The 23,290-nt window shown below is 41.2% G+C and overlaps 1 long non-coding RNA gene across 1 annotated transcript in view; it reads right to left on the bottom strand.

The window, feature by feature from the left end:
- Positions 1 to 477: 477 nt before the first annotated feature.
- LOC140619819 (uncharacterized) overlaps positions 478 to 23,290 on the bottom strand; it is a 38,350-nt gene continuing 15,537 nt past the window's right edge. Inside the window, exon 4 of the long non-coding RNA XR_012019663.1 lies at positions 478 to 2,687. This is a non-coding gene — a long non-coding RNA (uncharacterized lncRNA). The remainder of the gene's footprint in view (positions 2,688 to 23,290) is intronic.

Below are 23,290 nucleotides of genomic sequence, written 5' to 3'. Positions count from 1 at the left end.
GGAGCCTGGCAGCCCAGTGTTTTGAATTCCAAGTATCAGTCTAAAATTCTATTATTTGGGGCAGCTGTTCAGCCTCTGAAATCTCAGGAAGTCCCCCAAAATTGATTCCCTCTTTGCCCCTTTTCCCAGGATGGAAAGGTGTGAAAAACAAGTGTCACCATAAAGAGTCAGAACTCACATCCAGGACTACAGGACAGATGCAGAAGCACAGGAGAACTGGGGAGAGCAAAAGGCAGGAGGAAGCTATATTATCTTTTCCCATTCCCTCCTTTTATAAATTTTAGCGTTTAACCCTTAAAATTCTTCCAAGGATTCTTATTCCTTTACGTGTTATAACAGTTTACCCATAGATATGATAAATGAATATAGTGAATGATTGCTAAAAGTCGACCAGATGGCTTGATGACTTCATTTACTCTCTCTTTGGGAAAAAAAATTGAAAGAAATCCTAGCTACTCATCCTCCTGCAGGCTGAGGTATGCAGTGATCACTTCTGAAAACGAAAAGATGTTTATTGTGTGCCTGGAGGCTCTGGGGATCCTGGAGACACTTTCTGCTCCACCATTTTATTCGAGAACATAAGGAATTAATTGCACACCTTGCTGTGAGAAAAAAGGCACATTGTATATTCCAAATATCAAGATCTTTCTTTTGGGATTAGAATTTGTAGTTGACACAGAGAAAATACTTTCAAGATGTTATGGGGGGGAAAAAACACACAAGACTCCAGCTCTTTAGAACTCAATATTACTCAGCACCTGCATAGTTTCGTATCTCTGTGTGTTAGGATATCTATTGTTTCTCAGAGACCAGAACCCAGACGTCCATAATCAAACATGAATTCTCTTGAAAGACACAAAAAGAAAGGGGAGTAGACATAAGAACTCTTCCCAAGAATTTAAAAGTTTTTCCAGATAGGAGAGCTTTAAAGAACAATTTCCTCCTCAGGGATTTAAGGCCTTTTCAATCTGAAAGGCAGGTACACTGCTTTGCATTTCCCATCCTCACTGGATTCCATTGTGAGTCTAGCATGCAGACTGGCTTAAGGACCAACGTTGGTGGGGAGGGGTCAAATAGGAGAATCAATAGGACATTTGCAGTTATGCCTGGGATCTAATCCATTCTGACTCTTAGTTATGTGCACCTTTTGCACAAAGGCAGGTGTCTCTTGATCCCCAGCACTTCCTCATGCCTGGTACATAGTAGACACTCAAACAGATTTGTGGAAACAATTAATCATATTCATTCTTTCCCCTTTCCCATCACTGCCACCTTATACATCAAACAAGATATTCACCTCCCATGAAGGGAGGACCACATTGCCTTATCAGGAGAACACAGCGGGACCTGACATTCTAGATTCTTGTACTCTAGTATCTTCCTGGTGGGACTGTAAAGGACACAACCAGTTTAGAGAATGATTCGGAAAGGTGGTCTACTAAAGTTGGACATGCATGCACCTTGAGACCAGAATTCCATTCCCAGGTATATACCCCTAAGAATATAGCTTTGTATATAAAGCCACATATACCAAAATATTGATGTTTATAATAACAAATCAAAGGAAAGCTGGATAATCCATACATATATTCAGCATATTCTTAATAAGCTATCTTATAACACAGAAAAATTAATAAAATTCTGCCAGCATATAAGACTCTCATGTACATAATTTCAAACAAAAAAAATCCCATGTGCAAAAGAATATACATAGACTCTATACATAGACTAAAGTACGGTCTATATACCTCTAGTTAAAAGAGGCATGACAGTACCATATATTGCTTACCAGTACAAATGTCTATCATGAAAGTATAAAGAAATGCAAAGAATAATAAACACTATACTTAGAATAGCTGTTCCCCCTGTGAGGGGGAAAGAGGATTGAAACCAGGTTAGACAATCAACACAGAGAAATTTGATACAAAGGAATATTGGTGAGTTCTGATGCTTTAGACTTTGTGGTGAACAGAAAAGTGTTAGATGTATCTTCTTTTCCTCTGTTGTAAAAAACGAAAATGTATGTTTAAAAAGGATCTTGACATGTGAGAGCTAGAGGAATCCTATAGCACCGCCCCACCTCTCCACTCTAAAGATAAGCAAACTTGGGCCCAGAGAAGCGAAGTAATTTGCTGAGAGGTGCGCAGTCAGGTGGCAGCAGAGCTAAGATTGGATTCTAGATTTTCCAGGTCCATGCCAGAAGTGTTACACTACTTTTTAAAATTGCATTTGGTCTGGTTCCTTTTTCGTCTTCCACGGAGGAAATCAAACATACATGTGAGCCGAGCCACCATCAGATGTCCCATAGTTGAGCCACACAGAGAAGAAGGGCTTCTGAATGAGTCCAGGCAGACAGGATGCTCCTGAAGCACCGCATCAGCAGTACCGGAAAGGCTTTTGTTTTCTTGGCCTAGAGAGATCCTGGGGGATTCATAGGCAAGGTCATCTGAACTTGCTCACATTTTGACTCCCAACCCCAGAAAACTAGGACCAGCGGTGGCAAATCTGGGTTTCACCATCATGACATACAGACTTGTAAGGAAATGTTAAAGGTTTATGTCCTTAGGATTCTCAAAGTAGGAGAACACAGTTAAAAATTGCAGGAATCTGAGGAACTGGCAGGATTATGGCAAGAAGTTTATCAACAGACAAATGAAGCTTCCATGTGTATTATTTCCATGTCACACCTAAGCCAAGAAGGGAAAGCATATAAAACAACAAAAATGACACCCTGAATAAATGCAACATGAACGCCATACCACGTGTCTTACTGCAATACTCATGGGTGCTGTACAATGAATTTCCACCCCATGCTCTCAAGTTCTCCCTCCCATAAGTTTCAAAGCCGACCTGGAAAGTTCAGTTTGCTTTTTTACCGATGATAATTCATAGGGGTATTAATGTCTGTTTTTCCTTTTTATGTTTTGATGCCTTTCTGGTTTCTTAACCTGAAGTTTTTAATGCATATGTCTCTGTTGCATATGTACCCTAGAGGCATAGAGGAACTTGGCTCCTGCATGGAAAAGTTGAGGTTTCTCTATTGTACCAATCCCTCACCTATCTTGAGGATGCTGCTCTCACCTCCCCTTCTCTAATGCATAATGGATGCAGCTGTTGCTCTGGCAGGGCAATTGCCTGTCACCGCCCCTCTGACCAGCTCCACACCATTCTTCCCTCCCCCAACTACAGTGGCCATACAGCTGACGGCCAAGGCACCCTGAGCTCACCTTCCCTTTTCTCTCTTCATACTTCCTTGAAAAATCTCTACATTGTCCAGACTTGGTCCTTCTCCTTCCCTCTGTTCCATCTTCTCCTTCAATAAATATTCCCAAGTGAAAGGATGTCCATATTAAAAGTTCATCAGAAACTTCTCCAGAAGAGATTCATTTCTATAAGAGTTTTACTAAAGAAAATTACGTGAATAGGGCACAGTTTTGGGGTCCATGTATTAATCTACATACATTCCTATCAACCTGCAAAAATATTACCATGTCTTCAAGGGCCACCACAGGTCCGTATCTGATGAAGCTGTAGGTCAGGGAGCGCTGGAGGTAGTTTTTTTTTTTTTACCTCAGGTAAAATTTATGTCTTCCCATTCTGTTTTTTGTTTGTTTGGTTTTTTTTTGTTTTGTTTTGTTTTGTTTTGTTTTTTTGTTTTTTTCAGGCTGGGGCCCCATGCCAATTGTACCATTTTTCTATGACAGGGTAAGTCTATGTGTCTTGCTTCTCTTTGCCATTTTGTACAGATTCTAGAGGAGAAGAGCTTATGCAGTATAAGAGAAAATGAGTATAATCTGCAGACAGCGTGAGTAAGGCCCACTGGGCTCCACAGGCAGGAGGCCAGAATGAGGAAAGCAGGACTTCTTGTGCCATGGGCAGGGTTCATAGTCCAGCCACACCTAAGCCATTGCAAGAAGGGAAAGCAAGCTGAGTGGAAAGCAGTGGAAATCTTTTCTTTTGGCCATTGCCACAAGCACAAAACTGGCCCCAGTGGCAGAGCAAGGCTAGGCTAACTAGGAGCAAAGCTCCAATGGGGGTCCAAAGGGCCATTTGGATGATGTTTCATGCCCACAAGAGGCTTCAAATGGAATTATACCACAAGCCCCAAAGAAGCATAAAAAGAATAAAAGAGGATGCTCATCATACAAGTCTGATCTTAGGTCTTAATTCCCAGACCTCATTTCTCTTTTCAGGATAAATTAATGCTTTGGTAAATTCTGGAAAGTTTTTGTGAATAGCATAATTACATAATTATCACACTAAAACTTTTATCTTAAATGGAATGTGTAAAATAGATTTTAATTTTACAACTTTGGGTGCTCATTTCAGCAGCACATATAATAATTTTACAACTTTGGATTATTATTTACTCACGTTTTTAAAAAAGATTTTATTTATTTATTTGAAAGAGATAGAGAAAGAGAGTTGGAGCAGAGTCAGAGGGAGAAGCAGATTCCCCACCAGGCAGGGAGCCCGATGTGGGGCTCCATCCCAGGACCCTGGGAATCATGACCTTGAGCTGAAGGCAGGCGTTCAACCGACTGAGCCATCCAGACACCCTTATTTATTCACTTTCAAATAAGCCTCAACAATATATACTTTACATGTTTTAATTATACTTAAATTTTATTGAAATATATTTATAATTTAAAGACATGTTTTGGCAAATGGTGCCCTGGTTTCTTTCTAGCTGTAAGGATCACTGAATGTGTAGAAGCCAAGATAAAAGGTAAGTTGATATCTTTGGTTTTTACTTTTAGCTCCTAATTTTCTTTCCCAAGCTGTTGAAACATAAAAAACATTTTAAAAAATTCACAAATAAGAGGCAGTGGAGTGATTCTTTGGTCTTCTGAGCATAATCACACTTCTTTTGTTTTTCAATAAAAAAAGAAGCTACAACATAAAGCCCATAAACTGCCCTGGGCCTTGCTGACAGAAGACACACAGCCAAAGGGTAATGGTCCATCACAAATAAGAAAATTCCAAGGACCAAACAGTGACAGTGGGAAAAACACACACACACGGTGAGAGAGAGAGAGAGAGAGAGAGAGAGAGAGAGAACCAAGATAGAAGAAATATCAGATTTCTTTCATAAATATTTGGGGCTCTGAACCTCATGTTTGGAGTGTAGCTGGTGACAAATTCCTTTCCTGTTGGTGCAAGTTGGTAACTGGAAATCCTACTCAGATGAAACCATAAACACATTTTCCGACAACATGCTAACCAGAGATTCCCCTCCTCACCAAGAAGCAAGCAGATATGCAGACTAACTGGTGAATTCCAAGAGATCAGGCTCTGTCTGAGGTTCCTTGATATCCTTGGGGAATGGTGGGCTGTGACAGTGACAAAACCCTGCATCCTGTAGGCCCCCCTGGGGGCAAACTGTCCCACCAAGTCCTCAATGAGGCCTTGCCTGCCACTCAGCCTGCTAGGCCTGCTCAGTTATGTCCTCAAGCTATGTCTACTTTAGTGCTTAGAGCACTCTGCTGAGTGGGCAAAGGTGACTGGCATTTCGTGTCATTTTTGGAGGGGGGTGGCCAAGACTAAATCAGACTGATGATGCAACAAACACTATTTTTCTAGCTCTGTTCTCACCTCAAATCCCCAACAATCACTTCTAGATGCTTTCCTGGTAGTGTCTCACATGGACTCCATGGACCAGCTCTTCTGGCTGCAGGTTAGCATGCCCAAGCTCCCTGTCCTTGATGTGCCAGATATTGCTGATGCATGGATGAAAGTTGACCCACCACCAAATCACTCATCCCCAACAGCACAGCCACTGGTTTCCTCCAAGGGACAGTCCCCAAAAGCTCTTGCTGCATAAGCTATCACGAGCTGGTGTGTTTACAATTTCAGAGCTACTGTCCCTATTTCCTTATACCACTGAAGATGCTGGTGTTGGCATTACTGAGATCCTGCAATATTAGCATCTTAATTTTGGGCTCACTTTTCTTTGCATACCCCCCACTACATGGGCTACAGGACACATGGAGTGACAGAATTGTGTTGTGATCACCCCAACTCTCTAGTTCATGCTCCAAATTTGTGTGCCTCAGAACTCATCCTGGGAGACTCCTTGGGGACTTTTTGCAAATTACTCCAGTGCTTCAAAGACCTCAGCTCATGCTCTCACTCCCCCATAGCCAGCTATACTCTGCCTTGGAAAACCCACAGGAATTCCCACACCATGGTTATGCTCACACACCAAGTAGGTATCTAATAAATGTTTGTGAAGGGAGTGGTTAATGACTGAAGGTGGGTAGTGCTGGCAATGTGTAGCTTATTGTTGGCCCAGTGGGTATGTCTGCAGCCCCACTTTGAGGGTGGAAATGGGAGAGATAAAGTCACAAGCCTCAGAGTCTCTCCCTCAAGTTTGCCTCCACAGGAGGACTTCTTGACAGGACATCATTGTGACTGACATCCATGCTGGAGTGTGATTCTCATGTCCACAATGCATAAGGATTATACCAGGCCCCACCCCAAGACAATCATTGTCAGTACTACTGGGATGGGGCCCAGGCTCTAGGGTTTGTTTTTTGTTTTGTTTTGTTTTGTTTTGTTTTGTTTTGTTTTGTTTTGTTTTCAGTTCCCCAGTGATCTTCATGCATATCAGGGCTCTAAATCCTGCCTCAGAGCCAACCCCTAAACCCACAGACACATAAAACTCTGAAAATTCAAGCAGCTTATTTTATCATTTTTGCTCATAATGCTTTCCATGTATCAAGATTTTAATTTTGAAAGTAACAGTGTTCATTGTAGACATTTAAGCAATAAAGATGTGCATATCAATAATAGCATCTCTCTATGCTAAGCCCACCATTCGCCCCCTCCCCCAGCGCAAGAACAATGTTAATAATGCGGTATGTATTCTCTCAAACCTTTCTCCATATTCATGAAAATTATATGTCCATATATATACAAGTTGTTAGCTAATTCATTTGGAAACATAATGTTTTTCTTTCTTGCATTGCCTTGAACACAACCAATCTCCTTTTCTGTTAGAGGCATCCCTTTGCCTTGGGGAGAATTATGTTCCCTACAGGAAGAACTAGAAGAGCCAGACCAGTGTTCTCTTCTGACATATAAAAATAAGATCTCTGGGCCTGCAGAAAGGCAATAGTCTTTAGCAAGAGAGAAACATTTTCCTAAATGTTTAAGCAAGGTTTGCTGCATTTTGCTTATTACCCCTCAGCACTTCTGAGTTCTTCTCTGCCTTCTAGAAAGAGCTAGAAAATACATTCTTCACAGTCCCTTTTTGTACATTGTTCTGGGTCTCTGTATTCTGAAAGAGGAAAATTTCTGTGTGGGACCCACAGGTGATGGGACATACTGTGGGCTAGCTCAGGGTCAGAAGGGCTGGAGGAACCAATTAAACCCTCTACTTCATTCAAGAAATGATTGTCATGCTCCAGTAGCATGCCTGACACAGCTCCAGGTACTGGGGAAGAAATGAGCCAATCAGACCAAAATCCCTGCCATCACAGAGCTTCCCTTAAAGCAGGGCCTTGGGCAGGGAGCAAGCTTGTGTCCAGTAACAAGTGGGGCAAAGCTTCTCACCCAGAGCCCAGTGGAGGACAGCACCTGGACAGGCTACCTTTGCTCCTTGTCCCACTGTCAGCCAGAGCCTCCAGCGGGAACTTCACCAGACACCATCTGGTGTGTAGAAAGAAATGAGGAGGAAGACAGACTGAATTCACAGTCTAGTTACCTCCAAAGAGACCATACTAAATTGGGGTAGAGGGGTGCTTTATACCCAGGAAGAGAGTGAGACATCAAGAAAATCCATTAATTGGAACGTGTGAGTTTCTCACTGTAAACATTTAAAGATTCAGGAGGAAGATTCAGTTACATAAAGAAATAACCACATCTAAATAACTACCTAAAAGTTTTCCATTATGTCACATATATGTGAAGACTGATTTTTGGTTTTGCTTTGTGAAAATAAAATCCTCCCCATGCACCTTGCTCCCTAAACTGTCACTCATTGTTCTCCGTGTCACCCTGGAGATCCTTCCCAGCAACCAGTTCCTGTCCTTTTCATCATTTGCAGGAGTAAGTGGGTGCAAAAGAAATCCAACCTCACTAACAGGAAGGGTCCTGGGCTCCTTTAAAATGAGTAAGAGGTTTCCAGAAGGAGGAAATCACTCAAGATTTGGGTTGTTATTTCAATTATCCCAGTGATTGAGGATTTATGTACTGAGTGACAGTGCAGAGCAGTTGCACGGTAAGCTCACCCACTTTGCTTGAGTGGGGCAGCACAATTCAGACTTGTGTCTGGAAAGCCCCCAAAACATTTTAGCTTCAGGTTGTTTTTATTGTAACACAGAAGGAATGGGCTGATTAGAAGGGAGAAGTCTCAGAGGGTCACCGCAAAGTAGTAAGAATCTGAATTATAGAGTACTTTAAAGGAATGCAATTTTGTGCCATTCAAATTTAGAAATTCACTAGATAGAAAGTATTTACATGAAGACTTGATGGTCCTGCTTATAGAGAGAATGGGAAGAATAAATGCAGGAGTGAGACTTACCGGATTTCTCAGGGTGAGAGGAGCATACCACTCATGGCATAAAAGATTATTTAAGGTCAGAAGGGCATAGTGTATTAAATAGTATAAAATTACATAGCAAAAAGTTATTCCATTTGCAATTCCCTTTATATATTCTGATTCCCTAAAGAGGAAGACCCAATGCAGGATTTTATTACACTGTGTAACCTTCCTTAGTCACAGTCTGGGAGCCTCTGCAAGCAATATGAAGACAAAATTTGATAATTTGTAGTCTCCTTTGAGTTGATGTTTACTGGTAGCTTTTGCTTATACACTGAGTCTTGTTTTCTATTTATCTGGTGATATGAAGTTTCTTTTAGAAATATATTTATTTGTGTAAAAATGAAAGGGTAGATATAAAGAAAAATATTAATGAAGCAATATATGTGGTTCAAGATACAGCAACATTTTGAAGTCTTATTTGAATGATACCTTCCTGAGAAGCATTATGTTAACACCTAAACGATGTACATACCATGGTTCTTTAAATATTTTTTCCTTAAAGTAGGTCAAACATGTCCCTTGTTTACACTATTACTTGCTTAGCATATTAGTTCTTCATTGATGCTTTTAAAAAGTCATTTCTCCATTTTTCCCAATGCAGGAACATTATGACACTTCCCCAATGGCCTGAGCCAAATTTAATGAGATTTTATTGTAAAAGAAACCTAACATGGAGTATTAGTACCCAAAGGGTAATGTTCCCTCAGGAAATTAGGAAACTGTTTTATGATGAACAAATTTAGATGAGGGAACTTATTTGGAAAGCTCCTGGTATCACTGAATATGTAGTGCAGTTGATGGAGACTAAAGACAGTTTTGTTTACGTCCCAACCCTCTCTGATCAATTTTCCTTTTCATTTTTCAATGGCTGTTCCTGCCATTGAAAAATCAGAACAAAGGAGAAAAAAGGGTGGCTTAATCTGGAGGTGATATGGGGAGCAGGTTTGGGAAATAAGTGGGTAGGCTGAAATAAATGGAGAAGAAAAAAATGAACCTGGGTGGAAGCTTGGTGGAAAAAGGATTATACAGATAATCCATTCCAGGAGATTGCAAAAAACCATATCCTTTGGAAACCGGCAGATGTGAGTTCAGTTGCTGGTTTCACAACTTGCCAGCCATAAGCCTGAATTTCCCATTGGTGTAATGGGGTAATTCATCTGGAGAAAAGGTATGAGTGGGGAAGAAAGGGGCAGGCAATATGTCAGGGAAAGGCTCTGGTGGTGATTGAGACAATATTTCCCTTGCTAAAAGAATTTGAAAGTCATTGTTTTCCATCAGAGCAATTAGGGCCTATAGAAATTGTTCTCATGAACATCAATCACATTATATCTGTTGTCAGACAGACATAGTTTCAGAGTACAGAGAGCAACGTAAATGGTTTTCATTATGAAAGCACAGGTGATATTTTTCAGGGTCCATCAGATATTAAATTGAGGTCTAAAATCATAACCATCTTTGCCTGTGAAGACGTGGGTGCTGGTTTTTCTTACAGTTTGGAGAATTTAGGCCTCTTTCTAAGCCTCTACATATTTTAGAACTGCAGGGTCCGGGCACTGCTCTCAATCAGTTGTGATAGAGGGAGAAGGTGTTGGCTAACTTGCCCACTCTAGAGCCAGGAATCATATTTTCAACATAAAATGCGTTCTCCTACAACACATGATTAGCTCTCATCACCTTTAATTTCTTACAGATCATGAGCCCTTGGATCTAAGCTAATTCACATATCTGTCATAAGGGCCTGGCATGCTGCTAAAAATCTGGTCCCAGCATGTTAGGAAACGCAATCTAAACAATGTCATCTTTACATGGTGGGGACAGTGCCCTAAGTCTGAAGGCTACTGATGAAGAATAAGTAAAAGAACAGGAGAGCAGAGCAGTCTTGATCTTGTTGGCATGCAGGGGGATTTGCTTGGGAATCTGTAAACATGTGACAGACAGTGGGTGTGATTAAGACTGTGGAGAAAAATGCAGACAGAGCCCAGACTTGGCAGAATGGGGTTCCCACACCCATTCCTGAGATGTAAGTAAGAGAGGAGTGGGGAATTAAGATGTGGCTAGGATGTCAAATGCTCATCAAAGAAGCCAGTCAGACTTCCCTGTCCAAAGCAGGAATTGGCTAAGTCAACTTTTTCTGACCACCTGGTGTGAGATAAGCCACAGCCATGGGCAACCTTTCCTTACTCCATTGAAATACCACAATCAGCTCATCACAGTGTGCTAAGGAAGCTGTTCTGGGAGCCAGGAATTCCAGCCCCAGGCATCAAGAAAGTAGTCTCATCCTTAAAAATCTTAGAGCTTACAAGTTTCTTAGCTCACTGTCATGCCACACTCATTCCAGAGTCTTAGAAGGATGTATTTTGAGGTTACCAATTTAGTAAGAATAATGCATTGGAAAGCATGTTGTAACTGGAAAACTTTATGCAACTGAAAAGCAGGCTCATTAATAGATTGATCCAGTCCTGGGGGTGTTGGATGATGTCCCAAGGAGCCCAGGTGGGGATGCCTCAAAGAAGGAACAGGGAAAGTAAGGGTTTTCTGAGATGCTAAGATCCAAATCCCCATTCCTGACTCAGCCAGAGCACCCTCATTTAACTGATGTTCATATTGGGGTTCTAAGATCTGTTTAAAATCAGGCATACTCCTGAAGCTAACATCACCTTAAGAACCACATGTGATCCAGTCTCCTCATTTTCATGGTAAGACCATTCAACAAGGGTTGCATGCTATTGCTGTGTCCAGTACAGGTATACATAGAGATCAGGATGTAAATAGTCTTGATCTCTTGGAAGTTACATTCCCCTGGGGTAGAAGTGGAAGATATACAGATATTAAAGCCAGTATTACTGAACTGTACACTAGATCGAACTCTAGAGCAGCTGGAAATGCTCCAAAGCTCTCTAGAAGTCTAACTCTACCTTAGTCTCTGTTAGGGTTCTAGAGATCCCCTTAGGTTTACAGATGCTCTGGAGCTATCTTCAGGTGGGAAATGGAGAGTATCTCAAGTGCAGGTGACTTGGAATTTGCCACTTGCATGAGGACTGCTGGGTGGCTTGCTGCTGTCCCAGTGACCTTTCCTGTCTGTCCACTATCCAAATGACTCCTAGGCTGTGTTCTCCTACAACACGTGATTAGCTCTCATCACCCAGCAGATCCACTCACAGAGAACTGGTCTGGATCAAGCCCCACACGAGGAATGCATGTGGAGTCCCCAGATCCAGAAGCCTCTCCTTATCATAAATCTGCATCTGACCCTGCTGACCTAGATCCCCCCTGTCAGCCTGTTTTAACTCAAAATCCCTGTATCTCTTCCAATAGAACTTCACCCATCAGGAAAAGTTTCAGTCCCTATGAGACCTACTCCCAAATCATTTGCAACAGACAACATGTCTCCCCTCTCTCAAGGGTAGAATGTCCTTGGTCTTTAGAAAGATTTGCCTGGTCTGCATGCAGTGGAGAAAATAGAGGGAAGGAAGTACATTTTCATTGTGACCTGGAAAAAGAATTGCCCTTGTATCAAGGTTGGGTAAAAGGCATTTGCAACAAACACACAAAAAGAGGAAGAAAGAAAAATATATATATTTTTTTAAAGATTTATTTATTTTAGAGAGAGAGAGAGCACATGTGGAAGGAAAGGGAAAAGGGAGAGGGAAAGAGTCCCAAGCAGATTCCATGCTGAGCACAGAGCCTGACCCTGGGCTCAATCTCGCAACCCAACATCATGACCTGAGCCAAAATCAAGAGTTGGATACCCAACTGATTGTGCCACAGGAAAAAAATATTTCTACATATCAGTGATACATTGAATACTCAAACACTTATCTCTACAATTTCTATGGTGGTAGATGGTTTGAAACAGAAATAAAAGATGAGAACTTGTAACAGGGGGTTCTGACCCGGCCTAAGGAGTCAGGAAGTCATTGCTAAGGGGGCAAGGAGGAAAGAGAGTGTTCTCAGCAGAGGAAACAGTATGTAAAAGACCCTGCTTACATTAGCTGAAGGCAAAGGACATGGAGAGTTGTGAATGAATTCAAGAGATTGGTAGATGGTAGCCTTATTGGGACTTGATTGGCTTGCCTCAGAAGAGAAGGGATTTTAAGATTGGTTCCAAGGTTTATCAAGAGAAAATAAGTACTATTTATTCTATTTATTGAGATGGGGAAAACAAGAAAGAAGGCATCAGAATGCAGCTTTGGACATGCTTAATTTTAAATTCCCATGGGCACCCATCCAGAGCTGCTATGTTCAAGTAATGCACTGCACAGATCCAGGGGTCCCTGCTAACAGCACACAGTTCAGAATTGTCAAGGGCAGCCCTAGAATGCAATCCCTAATCTCTAGCCTCTATCTTTGGGTTCCCAAAATTCCATGATCCTAACTGGCCATTTTTGAAAAGAAATTTTCTCTAGAATTCCTTTGTGGAAGGTCATGCTTTTAGCCTATGACTTTGATGTCAGGTGTTAATGGTACCCAGACTGTGAGGGAGACATAAAAAACCAAATCAAAGGGAAAGTTTTCTTTCCCTTTGGGACATCCTTAAGTTCTTATTTCAGGAAAGAAAGGGGCAGAAGGAGATATGTGTTAATGTTTCTCAATGCCCAATAAGTCTTAAAATTCCATTGACAATTTGGCAACAAGGAGAAACTTCCTTACATCTTTTGGCACATTTCAGAAGGTGATGATCAACCAAGGCTTCTCAGAAGTTAAGCAAGCCCTCTTTCATGTTTTAAGACTCCCAATATATTAAAAATATAATGCCAAAACAGAGATACAAAAATTGTGCCATATTTTAAATGTTTACATTGAAGAATCTAATGCTTTTAACAACACATATATGAATGAGCCATTCAGAGGGTATTGAGGAATTTATAAACAGTACTATGTCATAGGTCAGTAGAGGCAGTGTGGTCTGGTAACAGGTGTGAAAATATAATTTTAAAAAACCTTAAAATGGTTTTGACAATATATAGTGAACACACATACCAAAGTTTTATTCAACTCATTAATGGGGAAATAGAAGGATGGCAGCACCAGTTCACGAGAAGAGTATGAAAACTTGGGATTTTTGTGAGAGTTACAGAAGTGCTAACATAAGTACTAAATTAGATCCTAGTAGTGAATATGTTCCCATTGTCATGAAATCATAACCTTTGGCTATCTTATTTCAGAATCAGAAAAGAAATTAATCACATCTATCAGTGTCACAGAACTGGAAATGTCTGGCCCTACATCAGTTGTGCAAACCAAGTTACATCCCCCTAGAGATGACATTGAAGAGCGCACTCCATCCTTTTGCCTTGTTTCCAAGACGGGGATCATTGTTCCTAGCAGGATGCAAGTTCGAAGCCCTTTGACTGATATCTGCCTTCAGTCCTATCCCTGTACCTCTGGGACAGGTGGTTCTTTGCACCTGGGAGGCCCCTGCAAATAGCCCATTTAACCCTCTCCCTGCCAGTGGCATTCTAAGGTTTGGCCTTTACCTCCACAAATAGCAGTCAGTTTAGATCAAACTCCAAACTGAAAAATAGTCTTGCACAGTTGATATCTGTTTAATAATGAACTGAAGACTCAGAAGGCATATTTTTTTCATTTAAAAGCACTGCTGTGCTCCTTGCTTGGACAGGGGATTTATCAGGAAATGCTATTGGAGAAGCATGAAGAGGCGGTATAGAGTGAAGGTAGCTTCTTTTGGCACAGTGCTTGAGTAATGCAATTCAATAAGGAGAAGCAGGGATAGATAGAGATTTTTATATAATAGATTATCTCAAAGTGTTATTTTTAGGAACTAAAATTCTGTGATTTTGACCCAAACACACCCATCCAATACTAAAATCTCCTCAGTGAATACTATTAGGGGCTCATATGGGAGTGTGCTTTTATGTTTGAAACCTCCATGTAATATTCATCATTTTCTGGAGTTCCATTAAATCTGCAAAACTTATGCTAGCATGCTTTTCATATGCATCATTAATTTTTGAAACCAATTCTAAATTCACTTTGAAAATAGATTACAGGAAAATTGCAGGTTACAAACAAGACACTGAAAAAATATAAATACCCACCCCAAATCAGTTATTGGTCTTTTTAAATTCAGCACCAATCCTGACAAATGTCCAGAGAATTCAGAAACTGATGTGTCTCACAGTCCTATACAAATATTATAGGTATTACTTTGAGTTGTAGGTTAGCCAAAACCACAAAAAACAAAAACAAACAAACAGCATCTACAGGCAATGGGATCTGTCATCTGCATTTTCTGCAGAGGGTCACCGATGGCACTTTTCACTGCCTTGTCAACAGTACTCAGTGGCCTCGTCTGGGAGAGTCGGAACACATGGGTAGTATTGGTAATTGAACCAAGTTTCAATTAAATCCCTATTTGGTTGGTCTTTAAGATAACCCTGGGGTTTTAATCAAGCACCTGTTGACTAGTGACTACATGTGTGCCTCTGAATTTTATCTTCTTCACTTTTCTTCAAAATGTGCCCTGATCTGGTTTTAACATCCTTCCATCTCCAACACATATCTGCATGAATGTTATATACATGCAAGACGCACAATAAATTCTGGTTACAGAACAGACTTCAGTTAAGTGGCTCTGCTTCTCGGGGAAGAATATGACAGTCATGGGCTTTCCCCCTCCAGGGCCCCAGGGTGCCACAATACCAGTCAATTTCCTGGGAATTCAGGCCATTACTGCTTTCCCCCACACAAAAACAAGAAAAAAGTAAGTGAAGATATTTCTATGGAAAATTCTATGGAAAAAACTACCTGTAGTAGGGTGAATAGTGACTCAGAAGATATCCAGGTCCTAATCTCTGAAATCTGTGTTATCTTTTTTCAGAAAAGGGTCTTTGCAAATGAAATTAAATTAAAGGGTTTTGAGATGGGGAAATTATCCTGGATTACAGGTGTGCCCTAAATGCAGTCATAACTGTCCTTAGAAAAACAAAGGGGACTTTGACACATGAGGAGGAGAAGGCCATATGAAGATGGAGAGATCTGAAGATGCTGGCCTGGAAAACTGGAAGGAGGAGGCCTCGAGCCAAGGAATACCACCACCAGCCCTCCCACCACCAGAGCTAGAAGAAACAGGGATGGATTCTCTCATAGTCTCCAGAGGGAACATGGCCTGCCATCACCCTGATTTCAATCTGGTGATACTGATTTTGGACTGCAGCTTCTAGAACTGTGAGAAAATAAATTTCTGTTGTTTCAAGGCATTGAGTATGTGGTAATTTGTTACAGCAGCAATAGGACATGAATACACTACATCGTGGTCCTTCTCCTAGCTGGCTGCCCAATCTCTGCACTTACTTCTCTATTATTTTGGAAGCCCCAAAACATGTGATCAGAAGGTCACTAGATCTACTATCAGAAGCCCTGGCCTCATCTGCCCACTCCTCATGTAACAGCCGGGTACACTCGCTACTTGTACAAATTCCCTAAGTTATAGCTGGCCCCAGGACAAATGAACAAGAGGGATGATATTGACCTTCAGGGAGTTCAGTTTAGGAGGTGAGACAGATGGACAAAAGGTAGGGCTGTTGGGGAACCTAGAGGTTCACAAAACCTTTACCCAAGGTGGGGGGAAGGATGGAGGTATGGCAGGGAGGACTTTCCAGAGCAGGTAATGAAATACGAACTCAGTAGTCTCACTTAGAATAATAATATCCGACATTATTGCAGCTGTCTGCCAACCACCACATCAGGACCACCAGAGCAGGGGATATCATGCAGAACACAATGTAAAAGTGCCACCTGGTGAGGTGGTGGCCTTCCCTGACTGCCCAGTGCGCAGCACAGAGGAGCTCACGGAATCATCATGGTGACAAGTGAGGCGCTATTTTTACCCAGAGTTTCCCAATCAAAAAACCACGAGGCACAGTAAGTTCTCATGATTAGTAAAGGGTGGGGCAAGAGGTGCTGAGAAACGAAGCCCCAGGTTCATTCTCAGCCTCTGCTCTTAACCATTCCCAGGGTGGACATTACTGTTGTCAGACAGGGACAGAGTAACTCAGTGTGCAAAAACAGAATGGTGCCTATTTGTCTGCCATGGCCTAAGTAGCTACAAATCCCTGGTTTGGCTTAATGGCAAAAAAAAAAAAAAAAAAAAAAAAAAAAAAGGAACAGAACCTTGACATTCAGTCACTTCTGGATTAAATGCAGTAACTTTTAGGTTCAATGAGTTCCCTTTGGGTGAATCCCTAGTTAATTTGGAATCCTCCTCGCTCTCTTAGTTCTCCCAGGGGACATCTGAGTGTAAAGACTCTTTAGCACAGTAGCTTCTGCTAGAAAGTTTGTAGCATCCAGATGGGGGACTCTGGCACTCAGTAGCCCTGCCCTGACTTGTCCTGGGTACCAGCTCAGCATTCTGCATCTTCAAAGGTGACAGGGTGACACTATAGCCTTAAGCATCAAGTCCTTGTGCTCTCTCTCTTCCTTCCTCTACCTACCAAGGACTCTGACCCTCAGGCTGTCCCTCGGCAACTTCCAAATCCTTCTGATGCCATGGACTGTCCCAAAGTCAAGGGAGGCCATCTCTCTGTGCTCCAAGACCCAAGGCTGACTAAATGGTGTGTATTACTATGGTAGGTTTCTGGTTTTGGTTTTGGTTTTGGTTTCTACTTTGTTTTGTTGGTGGTGGTGGTAGGGGTTATTCTTAAATACTTTACAAGCTAAAATCATTTTGCATATGCCAACACATATCCCAAACATACCTTAACCACAAAAGGGGGTTCTACTCTTCAAACTCTACTTTGCAGCAGAGTGGTGCTGGCTGCATAGTGAGGTTATTCGTCACACATGCATAAAATGTGTACAAAGGGGATTAGGTGCATAATTACTGAGTACCTACAAGTCTGGTCATCAATATATATCATCACAGAGAGGTAAATTGAGCAAGGGGACAGAGGAACTCCTCCAAGATATTACCTGATCTAATTTTAATTTATGTTAACACTTTCTCTGCGAACTCCTTTGGAAGGGACACTAACACTTTGGATGCTTTCTAATGTGATTCCAGGAAAGCCACTGACCAAAGCCTCTCCAAGTTCCTGTCACTCCAGATCTGAATGCATTGAAACCCAACTGTCAAATGGATGTGCAGATTCACAGATACAGAGGATCTGATTGCCCATCTCTTGCTTGCTCCCAAGATCTTCCCTTTCTTTCCCCCAAATTTTACAACTGGTTTCTGGTAACGATGGCACCTTGTTTTCCACGGTAAACAGTGTACATTGATTGAATGCAAATGAGAGAAGGGCGGGTGTGATGACTAGAACCAACATCCTACTTCCTTACGGAAAACCTCAGAGGATATAAAGCAATCACAATGGCAGAAAAGCCAGGAAAGCATGTGTTTCACTTACTAATGTTAGTGCTTTAACAATGAAGGACATATGCTATGGACTCCCAAAATGCATAGGTTGAAGTCTGATTGCATCTGGAGGTGAGGCCTTTGGGAGCTGATTAGGTCTGAGGGAAGATCTTTCATGAACGGGATCTGTGCCCTCACAAGAGACACAAGAGAAATGATCTCTCTCTCTCTTTGCCATGTGAGGACCCAGCAAGAAAATGGCGGTCGGCAAACCAGGAAGTGGGCCCTCACCTGTCACCAAATCTGCTGGCACCTTAATCTTGAAATTCTCAGCTTCCAGAACCGTGAGAATACATTTCTGTTTTTTTTTTTTTTTTTTAAGATTTTATTTTTATTTATTCATGAGAGACACAGAGAGAGGCAGAGACATAGGCAGAGGGAGAAGCAGGCTCCCTACAGGGAGCCCAATGTGGGCCTCCATCCCAGGACCCAGAGATCACACCCTGAGTCTAAGGCAGATGCTCAACCACTGAGCCACACAGGTGTCCCCATTTCTGTTATTTAACCTGCCCCATCTGTGGTACTGTTATAACCCAAATAGACTAAGACAAAGGCTGATCACACAGAGTTTAAAGATTCGTCAGTCATAGCATAATCTCCCTTCTTCCTTAAAAAAGAGAAACCTCATAGAAATGACCAAGAAAAAGATCATGGTGTCCTTTGATACATGCCATCCAGGAGGCTTAACAAAGTGGGGTACCTCTTGTTTAGCAGTTTTTGGGCCTTTGGTGGGATTTGATATCCTTGTCAAGTTCTGATCTTAAAATGAGGCCTTTGCTTTACTTCTTTAGAAATTTTGGTGGTTGAGGAAGTGGGGTGATCACTTAACACCAACCTTCACCCAAGGTCAGAAAAGTCAGCTGCAGTCATTTAAAAACTGAAAATTGAACCTGACTAGCTGGTTGCCATTCTTATATTTTCCTTCCTGTTAGGTATTAGTTATCAGGAAAAACAAGAAGGATCAATAAGAAAAAGAAAATAAATCTGCAGTGAACTCAAAGCCTTTTTTTTTTTTTTAAGAAATACTATCAGTAGGTAATATTTTGTGTCCTCTGAGCAGAGCCAGAACAGAGGGCCCTGCTGGAGGGAGAAAACCATTAAGAGACTAAGCATAATTAACCATTAGAATTCATTAGTGACTATCAGGGTGCTTAGCTACTTCTGTAGATTTAAAATTAAGCTTAATTTCTAGAAATAGACACATAGGGGAGGTTTCTGCTGGTAAAGCAGTTAGGGATGTCTAAAAATCTCCCTTTGCCTATGGGATGCTCTTCAAGGTTCTGCTATGTTCTCCATAGACCCCACTGTGGTCTCCATGGCCAGTCCTGCTCTTTGAAGAAAGGAGCTTGGAAAGTATGAGATTCTGAACATTCAGGTCTTCATTTATTTATTTGCTTATTCATTCATTTAGCAAATACTGACTGAGTACCTAATATGTGCCAGGCATTTTGTAAACGCTGGAAATAGGGATATAGACAGGATGAACTAAACTCTCTGTTCTCGGGAGCTCATATTCTAAAGCAGGGATAGGCAAACTTCCTTCTGTGAAGAAACAGATAGTAAATATTTCAGGGTTCATAAGCCATGTGACTTCTGCTTCAACTACTATTGTAGTTGACCTAGCAGACCTGGACAATATACAAATGAATAGATGTGGCTGTGTTTCACTATAACTTTACAGAATAGGTGGTGGGTTGGATTGGCCAACAGGCTATAGTCTGCTGGTCCCTCTTCCAGAGACTTCATTGATTAAGTTTAGCTTCCCTTTGGGTTTTTTCCACTTTCAGTTTTAGGAGACTATACATCCTATTCATTTTTTTTTTCAGACTCCTTCACCCTTCTTCCAGGGTCAGCAATTCTGCCTTTCAGAATATGGCAAGAGTCTGCTCCCTGTCATCAGATTTCACTGATGCTCCCCCACTGGCAATGTAGATACACAAGTACCTATAATCCAGGGCACCAGGTAAATCCTCCCTTGTGTGATTAGCTACTAGATTCGCTGTCATTGGTTCACTTGTCCACTGCATGGACTCTATATGCCTGAGACTACGTAGACTCCCCCAATGTCAGAGGAATTATTAGACTATCCCCTTCAACCTGTTGCCTTTTCTCTACCGGTCTGGACTTTCTCCTAAGACCTCAAATAGTCAAGGAACCATTAAGCCCATTAAGTGTCTGTTCCACTAGGGGAGTGGTTCTAGACCTCATCTGTAATCACTGCACTGCAATAAACAAGAAAAAATAGCCATGCCCCAAAGACTATCAATCATTTTGATTCACTTGACTTTCGTATTGGTTGATGAGTTGTTTTAGAATGGATAGCAAGAAATAGTGAGAAGCAAGGAGAGAAGTGGGTGCACATGGATGGTTATATGTGATGATAGTTGGAGTTTAATGGGAGAAAGTAAGAGTGGGCTTGTCAAAATGTATCATAAATGCAACAAGTGGAGAACATTTTATGTTCTTAACAGCACCAAGTTTCTATTTGGGGACAAAACTGTAAAACTGTCTTTGTTGGAAAAATTTGGCACTAAAGGTATTCTGTGTTAAATTTTGTGTTAAAGGTGACCCATGCTCTCCTTTTACTGCTAGACAAAATTTCAGCAGGTAGAGGTGTGCTACTTGTCTTAAAAGATGGAGAAAAATTGCAAGCTCTTAGGCCACTCCTGTGGGGAGGATGACATGCAGAGACATAGGGTTAGGGTGGATAGAAGGATGGTCCCTCCATGATGGTAGAAAGTCTTACCCAAAATGTCTTCAGTAAATTCTACCAAATGCACAAGGAGGGACACCTGGGTGGCTCAGTGGCTGAGCATCTGCCCTTGGCTCAGGGCATGATCCCTGGGCCCTGGGATTGAGTCCCACATCGGGCTCCCTATGGAGAGCCTGCTTCTCCCTCTACCTATGTCTCTGCCTCTCTCTGTGTGTCTCTCATGAATAAATAAATAAAATCTTTTAAAAAATACACAAAGATTTGCATGAAGATTTCTGTTGATGATTGGACAGTGACAGTGGAGAAGGATCTGTGTTTCCACTGGGGTTCATGTGAGGCATCCTACAGAAAATGATGCATAAGCTGGAGCAGAAGAGGTTGAGGAAGCAGGAGAACTTAATACTTGCAAGAATTCTCAAAAACGTTTGAGTGGGCTTCACAATGACCAATCCTCCACAGATCTCAAGGGGCAAGGCGGATCAGGATTGGTATCTATGTGTTACATGAGCAAAATCCAAAACAAAACTGCACATATTTTAAAAGTAAGACATCTGAACCAAGCCAGTGCCAGAATTGTTATGAAATAAGCAAAGTCATCTTTGGAATTTTCAATGTTCTCTCTGTGCACCTTTGGCTCTCTACACCAACCTTCTCTCTCTACAACAACCAATGTTCCAGATTGATCACAATGCCCCATCATTCCATTGTCACAAAACCTACTATAGGAATAGTTTATGAATTTGTTTGTGTCCAAGTGTAAGAGCCTGCAATGTTAAGATTACCTCTCAGGAATGTGAACCAGCGCCTTGACATAGAGGCATGATGTGCTTACAACGAGGTTTAATGGGTCAACCAGCATGCAGAGGCATTCTAGAAGAGTTCCATTTAAGTGTCTTTTTTTTGTGTATATTTTTTATTGGAGTGTGATTTGCCAACATATAGTATAACACCAAGTGCCCCTCTCACCCAGTCATTTAAGTGTCTTTAAAAACACACCAAAGCAGAAAAATTTAAGTTTGAGCCATTCCACATACATTATGGCAAAATATATTTTAAAGAAATTGAAGAATAATATCCTTAATCATGTAAAGTTTTGTGAACCCTTTACACAGCAAAAAAATATAAATAACAAAACCAAGGAAATATGACAGTGAAAAAAATTATTTGCAACACATAGTGACAAGTAAAGGACTTAATTGTCTTAATATGTAATTATTTTTTAAGTTCATTCATTTAACAAATACTTATTAACCATCTACTATATGTCAGGTATAGTTAGGCTTTGCTCTGGGGATACACAGTGGGCATATGAGATAGATAAAGTCCCTATAATCTGGAGTGTGTGTGTAATGAGTTGTGGGAGGTGTTAAAAAGAGAAACTCTAACATCTCAATGAACATATGCATGAACTGATAGATCCAATAAATAAGTATAAAAGTTGATAGTTTATACAATGGTATTCAATGATGTACAGTGGAATGTCATTTTCACCTACCAAATTGGTAATGATAGGCTTAATGTTAAGGAAGATGTTAGGGGAAAAGATTTCCTATTTATTGTTGGTGAGAACATGAATACCAATTCATGACTTTTCACGGGGGCTGTTTGTCAGTATGTATAAAAATCTAAAATTCATTTGCCCTTTTCCTTGGCAATTCCACAGCCAGGAATTCATGCCCCAGTTACATTCATTCATTGTACAAAGAATGAACTGTTTGCAACAGACAAACACTGGAGACAACTTTATTTTAAGTAGGCTCCACACCCAGCATGGAGCCCAACATGGGGCTCAAACACACGACTCCAAGATTAAGACCTGAGCTGAAATCAGGAGTCAGATGCTCAACTGCTGGAGCCACTGTGGCGCCCCAGGAAACAACTTTTTTTAATAAGGGAGTAGTTCATTCATATGAGGTAGATTCCATCAAAGGAATGCAATGCTGACAGTAGAAAGGAGCCAGATTTGTATTTGCTGATGTAGAAAGAACTTCTCATTATGTTATTAAGTTAAAAAAAAAAAAAAGCAAGACAGCAAGAGCCTCCATTTGTATAAAGTAAAAAGATACAGACATACACGCACACAAGGATACCAAGAGAAACTCTCAAGAGTAATTATTTTGAATTGGAAGTTTGGGTGGAAGGAAGTCTCTTCATTGCATAACTTCTTTTAAAAAAATCACATGTTATGTATTAGTCTTTCAGCTGAAAAATACTATTTAATTTTTTAAAAAGCCCTGAGGGGCGTCTGGGGGGGGCTCAGTTGATTAACTGTCTGTCTTCAGCTCAGGTCATGATCCTGGGGTCCCAGGATGGAGCCCTCACTCAGACTCCCTGCTCAGTGGGTAGCCTGCTTCTCCTTCTCCCCCTGCTCATGTTCTGTCTCTCTGTCTCTCTCTCTCAAATAAATAAATAAAATCTTTTAAAAAATAAAAATAAAAATAAAATCCTGGATATGCAGAGTATTTGTAAGCCCAGTTGTAAACACTAGAATGCCTCTGAGTTCCCATGAGATGATGCTGGGAGGTAGATTCTCACAACAGGGGTCTGCCCCCCACAACCTCAAAGAGAAGGGTCTGGTCCCTCATTGGTCATTCGGGAACCTGAACCTGGGTCCGTGAAGGCCATTCCATAAATGGAAATACCTTCAATGCAA

The sequence above is a fragment of the Canis lupus genome, chromosome 1 (genome assembly GCF_048164855.1).
Source record: "Canis lupus baileyi chromosome 1, mCanLup2.hap1, whole genome shotgun sequence".
Lineage (NCBI taxonomy): Eukaryota > Metazoa > Chordata > Mammalia > Carnivora > Canidae > Canis > Canis lupus.
The sequence above is the reverse complement of the archived record's forward strand: the minus strand, read 5'-3'. Positions and strand labels throughout refer to the sequence as shown.